Raw genomic sequence first — 7,288 nt, 5'->3', positions numbered from 1 at the left:
AGACCGGGAAGAGTTGTTATGTATGTAAAGTTGACAATCAAATGAGTGCAGCTTGTGTGGTTCTCTCATGTTTATGGTTACCTTCTGCCTACCGGAAGTACTCGGGCACGTCACGTGATCAAAACACTGACGTCACTGTGGTCTTCCCTATAGACCTATCTATGTGCCAAGTTTGGTGAAGAAACATTTAACGGTTTTAGAGTTCTGCTCAGGAAAAGAGCACTACCATTAATGTTGATGCAGAAAAAATGTTCACTCCAATTAGTTTATAATTTCATGCACTAAAGATATTTGTTGTCAAAAGGTTATATTTTTATGTTGCAAAGTACAAAGTTCTAAAATGTGAGTAGCATTGTTTGCTATTGTAATATATTTCAAGGCATAATAAGGTAATATTATTTGAAGGTTTTGTTAATTGTACATTTTATTCATTTATCTTGTAACTGTTAATTTGAAGTAATTTACTTAGACTTGTCATGTAGTTTGAGTGTTAGGAATAATTGAGTGTTAGGAATAATTTACTTAGCAAGTCTGTATTTCTGCATTGTAGTTTTCTGAACCTCACCAAACCAAAGAAAGAAGTCAAAGTGAAATTGAACGTATACCAGAATAAATTATTGGTGCGAGTAAAGAATTTTTGTGTCTTGCATCCACATCAGTTCAGAAAAATTTCCTACCATTGCCATATGATGTTGGAGCTGAAGAACGTTGACCATCAGAACTTTAATGCCAAATAACGTCAGTAGTGTTACCCTAATTGGACTTAGTGAATATTTGTAAACATTTGTTTCCTGCATAATGACCATCATAGTATAGTGTAACGTGTAACGTGCTATGATGGCAACGGCAGGGGATGATGTGTTTTATCTGCAGGAAGAACAGTCTAATTTGACATTGAATGAACAATCTGATAATGTGGAACACAGAGAGCAAACTGTAGAGACTTCTGATGAAGGTATATCTCCAGTTAACCAGGTCGAGGCTAACCACACTAATGCTAAGTCTGTCAGAGAGTCAGGAAGAGTTAAAACTTTGACTGAGAAAGGGAAGGTTGAAAGGTTACGATGGTCGCAGAATCGACAAATTGCAGCGCTTTCAGCCATAACGAAGAAGAGAAATGAACTTTCCAGATTAATGTTGAACAGTGGTAGTGACAATTTACATTCAGTGAAGTTTTGTTTTGTGGAGTTGATTGATTTGTGTAAACAGTATCACACTTACTTTGCTTCCTATTATGAGCAGCTTGATTCTGAGGCAGATAGAGATTGTGAGAGAAACGTTATGAAGAAAAGGATATTTCTATTTCTAGCTTTAGAAAGGTAGTTGAAGGTTGGATTTCAAATGAGAGACTATTGTTAGATAAGTGTGATAATCTGTCAAATAGGGGTTCCCAAGCTTCAGGAAAAACTACAAGTTCAACGAGATCGGCTCTAGCTAAGGAAAAGGCAAAATTGGCTGAACTTCTTGCAGAAAAAGACATGTTGGAGGAAACACGTAAAATGAAGGAGCTTCAGTTGAACATAGAAATAGCTAAGACTAGGGCAAGAGAGAAGGTTTATGCTGATATAGACTTGGAGCTACAGGGTGATTCTAACCTCAATGTCCCCAGTCAGGGTGTAGAGGCTGTTAAACACGAAGTTAAACATGAAGAACCTCAGACAGAATACAAGCCTCAAGGTCTGAACCCAAATGCAAGTTATTTTACTCCTTCAACACAAGTTCACCCACCTTTGACTATGAATACTATGCATTCATCTGTTCAGCAAACATTGCAGCCTACCCAGAATGATGTGCTACTGCAAACCCACAGACAGATGACAACTGCCATGTTTCTTCCACAACCTGAAGTACCCAAGTTTAGGGGTGACCCAACAGCATACAGCTCATTCATGATGTCATTTGATGCTAGGATAGTTCCTCACACCACAAACAGTATAGACAGGTTGTACTACCTGGACCAGCATCTGGAGGGGGAACCAAAGGAGTTGATAGCTGGATGTTTGTACATGGCACCAGTGGAGGGATACATGAAGGCTCGGGAGTTGCTGGCTGGCGAATACGGGGATCCATACAAGGTTTCCACAGCATGTCAATCAGGTACTTTCATGGCCAGATATTAGGCAAGAAGATAGTCAGAAGCTGAAACAGTTCTCATTCTTTCTCACCAAATGTTCACATGCTATGAACAATATATCTCATATGACCGTCCTGAACCATGCACCCAACTTGCAGGCTATAGTACAGAAGTTGCCTCAATACCTCCAGAACAAGTGGCGAGATCACATTACTAAGTGTAGGATCCAGAACAACAGGATGATTGGATTTAAAGATCTCGTGGAGTTCATAGACTTTGCAGCCAAATCAGTAAAGAAGCAATGAGTAAAACTGAAAGTAATCGTGGACATACTCCTAGCAGAGGATTTAGGAAGGACAAGCTGATTGCTAGCAAACCAAGGTCTAGCACTTTCGCAACAAATGTCGGACAGAACTACACTGATCACAAGAAGAAAGTATCCTGTCACTTCTGTTGGAAATCACATGACATCGATGACTGTGAAGCCTTCAAGCAAAAGACACTGAACGAGAAACGTACTTACTTGAGAGAGAAGCACATGTGTTATGGATGCTACGGATACAACCACGCTGTCAAAGGATGTCTAAGAAAGAGAATATGTAGGAAGTGTGGAAAACGTCATCCAACAGCACTACATGACGATAACTTTCAAATGAGACACAACAGTCAACATTCAACAGACACCAAGTATCAAACAGAAGGCAACGGCATCCAAAAGGATTTAACAGAAACAGTGTCATCTTCTTGTAACAATACCAAGTCTGACTCGATGGAAACTGTGCTACAGTCGATTCTACCTGTCATCGTACGCCAGCAAGGTAACAGTAAAGCGGTGAAGACTTATGCACTCTTAGACAATGGGAGTACTGGTTGCTTCATCACCGAGACACTCAAAGATCAACTTGGCGCATCAACAACTACGACAACTCTGAAACTACAGACTATGCATGGTGTAGATATGGTAGAAACCTCAGCTGTAACTGGCCTCACTGTAACCGACAATCAGGACAATCATCCAGTCTATCTTCCTAGGACATTTGTAAAGGAAATACCAGTTAATCATAACCAGATTCCTGATCCAAAGTTTCTCGAGCGATTCTCTGATCTTGAAGATATGGCAAGTAAATTACCTGAATTTTACCCCGAACTTGAAGTTGGTCTCCTAATTGGAAGTAACTGTCCTTCAGCCTTACAGCCTCAAAAGGTGATTCCATCAGATGGGGATGGTCCGTTCGCAGTGTTGTATAAGCATGGCTGGACGATTAACGGGCCTCTACATGTGAAGTTTAATAGTGAGAGAAACACTCTTGTCTGCAACAGAGTCATCCTTTGCGAAAAGAGTTCTGTGAAGGAATGTCTAGCTCAGTACTATCGTTAGGATCTTCGAACGAGACTTCAGTGAGCAGGATCTCGGCAAAGTACCAGGGAGAAGGGCTATTCAAGAGAAGATAGGAGATTTATGGAGACAGCAGAGGAACAGGTGAAATATGTCAATGGTCACTATGAGCTTCCATTACCATTCAGAGATGATACATTATGTGCAAACAACAGGACTCAAGCACAGAGCAGAGCTGTAAATGGCAAAGAAAGAAAATGCTCCAGAATGAACAGTACTACAAAAGGATTATGTAGGTTTTGTTGATAATCTCCTTGAAAAGGGCTTCACGCGACAAGATACCTGAAGGTCAACTGTCAGCTGAATCACAGAGAATTTGGTATCTTCAGCACCATGGAATCTATCACCCCAAAAGCCAACAAAGATCCGTGTGGTTTTCGACTGCAGCCAAGTATGAAGGAACATCGTTGAGCGACAGGCTTCTGCAAGGTCCAGACCTCACAAACTCTTTGATAGGTGTTTTGACAAGATTCAGAGCTGAACGGATAGCATTCATGGCAGACATAGAGTCCATGTTTTACCAGGTGAAGGTGCGAGTGACTCAACATGACAGCCTAAGATTTTTGTGGTGGCCCAACGGTGATCTCAACGCTGACTTACAGGAATATAGAATGGGTGTACATATCTTTGGAGCAGTCTCCTCTCCCAGCATATCCAACTTTGCATTGAAAGCCACAGCCAGCAGGGCAGAAGAAAGGTTTGGCAGTCTCGTAGCTGATGTAATCAGAAAGAACTTTTACGTTGATGACTGTTTAAAATCTGTAGAAGATGACAAGACAGCTATAAAGCTAATCTATGACGTGAGCCGCATGCGCGATGGGGGTTTCAAATTAACCAAGTTCACTTCAAATAGCAGAAACGTTTTGAAGTCAATCCCAGATGGTGATCATTCCAAAGAGATTCAAACCCGTGACCTGGATTATGATGAACTGCCAATTGAACGTGCTCTTGGGATGAAATGGTATGTAAATACAGACACATTTGGATTTTCCACAGACTTCATTGAGAAACCAGTCACACGTCGTGGTCTACTATCCACGGTTTCATCTCTGTATGATCCCTCGGTATCGTTACACCTATCATTCTTCCCTAAGCTTAAGATACTTCAAGAATTGTGTGCCAACAATGATCTGGACTGGGATGATGATATACCAGGAAAGTATGAAGTCTCATGGAAAAAGTGGTTGAAGGAGCTGAAGCTACTTGAAACTCTGAAGATTGAACGATGCCTGAAGCCTGCTGAGTTCGAGTAAAGTTGTATCTAAACAGGTTCATGTGTTCTCTGATGCCAGCTCGGTAGGGTATGCGGCTGTGTAGCTTATCTTCGCTTTCTGATGCTGAGCAAAATGTCCATGTTGCTTTTCTAATGGGGAAATCAAGACTGACTCCTGTGAAACCTGTGAGTATTCCACGTCTCGAGTTGACAGCACGCTACAGTCGCCAGTTCAAATAGCTCAACTTATGCTGAAAGAACTTGATACAGATATTGATAGCGTGACCTACTTCACAGACTCCAACGACTGTCCTCCATTATATCAACAGTGAGAAGAAGAGATGATACCAGTATTTGTTGCTATTCGTGTGAGATTGATAAGGGACTACTCTGGGCCAAAAGATTGGAAGTATGTAGAATCTGATGAGAACCCAGCGCATATAGCATCCAGAGGAGCTAGCACAGCACAACTACTGGCGCTAATCAGACTGGTTTGAAGGACCACAATTCCTCTGGAGATCTGAATCAGAATGGAATCTGAAAACAACCCGGACCGGCAGAATCTGTTGTAGAGGAAACAGTTGCAACTACGTGGTGTATCACCAACCAAGATGCAATGTGAAGGGCTTGACACTTTGATTAAACATTATTCAAGTTGGTATCGTCTTAAGCGGGGCGTAGTCATATATCTCCAACTCATCAACAACATCCAAGCTCGTATCAGGAAAAGAAAAGGTAAAGTTGAATCGGGGGTATATAACAATAAACCACTTTTCACAGTTGAGAACCTTGAATGTGCAGAGAATATCATCATGAAGTTTGTGCAGTCCAAGAGTTTCGACGAGGAAATCCATGTACTTACAGCAGTTGAACGAGGCCGAAGTAACCGAAGCACAGCTTTCGGTCTACAAGCTGGATCCATTCATCAGCAATGGAATTCTCAAAGTAGGTGGCAGACTCAGCAAGTCTCAGATCCCAGATGAAATGAAGCACCAGATTCTTCTACCCAGCAAACATCATGTCACAAGCCTGATCATACAAGACATACATAAGAAGCTTGGCCATGTGGGACCGAAATCATGTACTTTTCGAAGCTCTGAGAAAAGTATTGGGTCATCAGAGCCCGACGCAACCGTGAGAAACATACTGTCCCATTGTGTCACCTGTCGAAGACTGAAAATGCCTCCATGTGAACAGAAGATGTCCGACCTACCATTCAGCAGAAGTGAATCCAGCTACCGCCATTTACATACTCAGGTGTAGATATCTTTGGCCCGCATACCATCAAAGAAGGTAGGAAACAGATGAAACGCTATGGAGCACTGTTCACATGTTTAGCGGTAGAGCCATACACATCGAACGGGCCAACTCTTTTAGACACAGACTCATTCATACATGCCTTGCGCCGCTTTATAGCACGACGTGGACCTGTCAAAGAAATATGGTGTGACAATGGCACCAACTTCATTGGAGCTGCCAGAGAATTGAAAGAAGCACTAGCAGAACTTGATCAAAACAGCATCCACTCTCACCTACTGCAAGCCAACATCGACTGGAAGTTTAACCCGCCATCAGCCAGTCACATGGGTGGGGTATGGGAGCGCGATGATAGGTTCTGTACGAAAGATTCTATCTCCCATGCTGTATGAGTTCGAGACCGCTTTGGATGATTCGAAGCATACCGCACCCTATGCTAAGTAGAAGCCATCGTCAACTCCGTCCACTCACCACAGTTTCCAGTGACGCCACTGACCTGAACCCCCTAACGCCAAACCATTTGCTCATGATAAAATCCAACGTTTTCATCGGCTCCACAAGGTAAATTTCAACGTGATGATGTCTACATGCGTCGGAGATGGAGAAAGGATTCAGTATCTCGCAGATGTATTTTGGACAAGGTGGAGGAAAGAATACCTGTATTCCCTACAAGAGAGAAAAATGGAGTACACCAAAGCGCCAACATTGAAATAGATGACATTGTACTCATCAAGGATGAAAATGCACACAGATCATGCTGGCCCATGGGACGAGTGATCAAAGTTGAGCCAGACAAACACGGCTTTGTGAGAAGTGTGATACTGAAAACTCAAAGTACAGAACTGCAAAGACCTGTACACAAACTAGTACTATTACTTCCAAAGACGAGTGAAAGATATGCTGATGTGTGAAATTTTGTGAAAATTGACATTGTGTATGAATGTATGGCCAAAGTTATGGGCTGTATGTTATTTCAGATTGTTTCTGCATTGTGAGAAGTTTGTTAAACAATGTTGTTTAAGAGGCCGAGTGTGTTGATGCAGAAAAAATGTTCACTCCAATTAGTTTATAATTTCATGCACTAAAGATATTTGTTGTCAAAAAGGTTATATTTTTTATGTTGCAAAGTACAAAGTTCTAAAATAGTGTAGTAATTTTCATTGTAAAATTTAGTTCAGATGAGGTTCAGAAAGTCTAGCTTGGCTATAACTGTTATTAGTTTTCCAAAAAGTATTATCATGATTGTCATAACAGATTACTTCCCCTGATTGTGAGTGTTGCTCCTCATCAGAGCACATGGCTTGTCACTGCCTCCATGTTGGAGACATTCAGCTGTTGTAGTTGGCAT

The 7,288-nt window shown here is 41.6% G+C and overlaps 1 long non-coding RNA gene across 1 annotated transcript; it reads left to right on the top strand.

Annotated features, from left to right (window-relative positions):
* The first annotated feature begins 255 nt into the window (after positions 1-255).
* On the top strand, positions 256-7,288 carry LOC124266720. Its single transcript, XR_006895827.1, has 3 exons — positions 256-342; positions 580-581; positions 7,087-7,288. It is a non-coding gene; the product is annotated as an uncharacterized LOC124266720 (long non-coding RNA).

Source organism: Haliotis rubra, unplaced genomic scaffold (assembly GCF_003918875.1).
Source record: "Haliotis rubra isolate DU_JTF1 unplaced genomic scaffold, ASM391887v1 Scf1275, whole genome shotgun sequence".
In the NCBI taxonomy this organism is placed as follows: Eukaryota; Metazoa; Mollusca; class Gastropoda; order Lepetellida; family Haliotidae; genus Haliotis; species Haliotis rubra.
The sequence above is the reverse complement of the archived record's forward strand: the minus strand, read 5'-3'. Positions and strand labels throughout refer to the sequence as shown.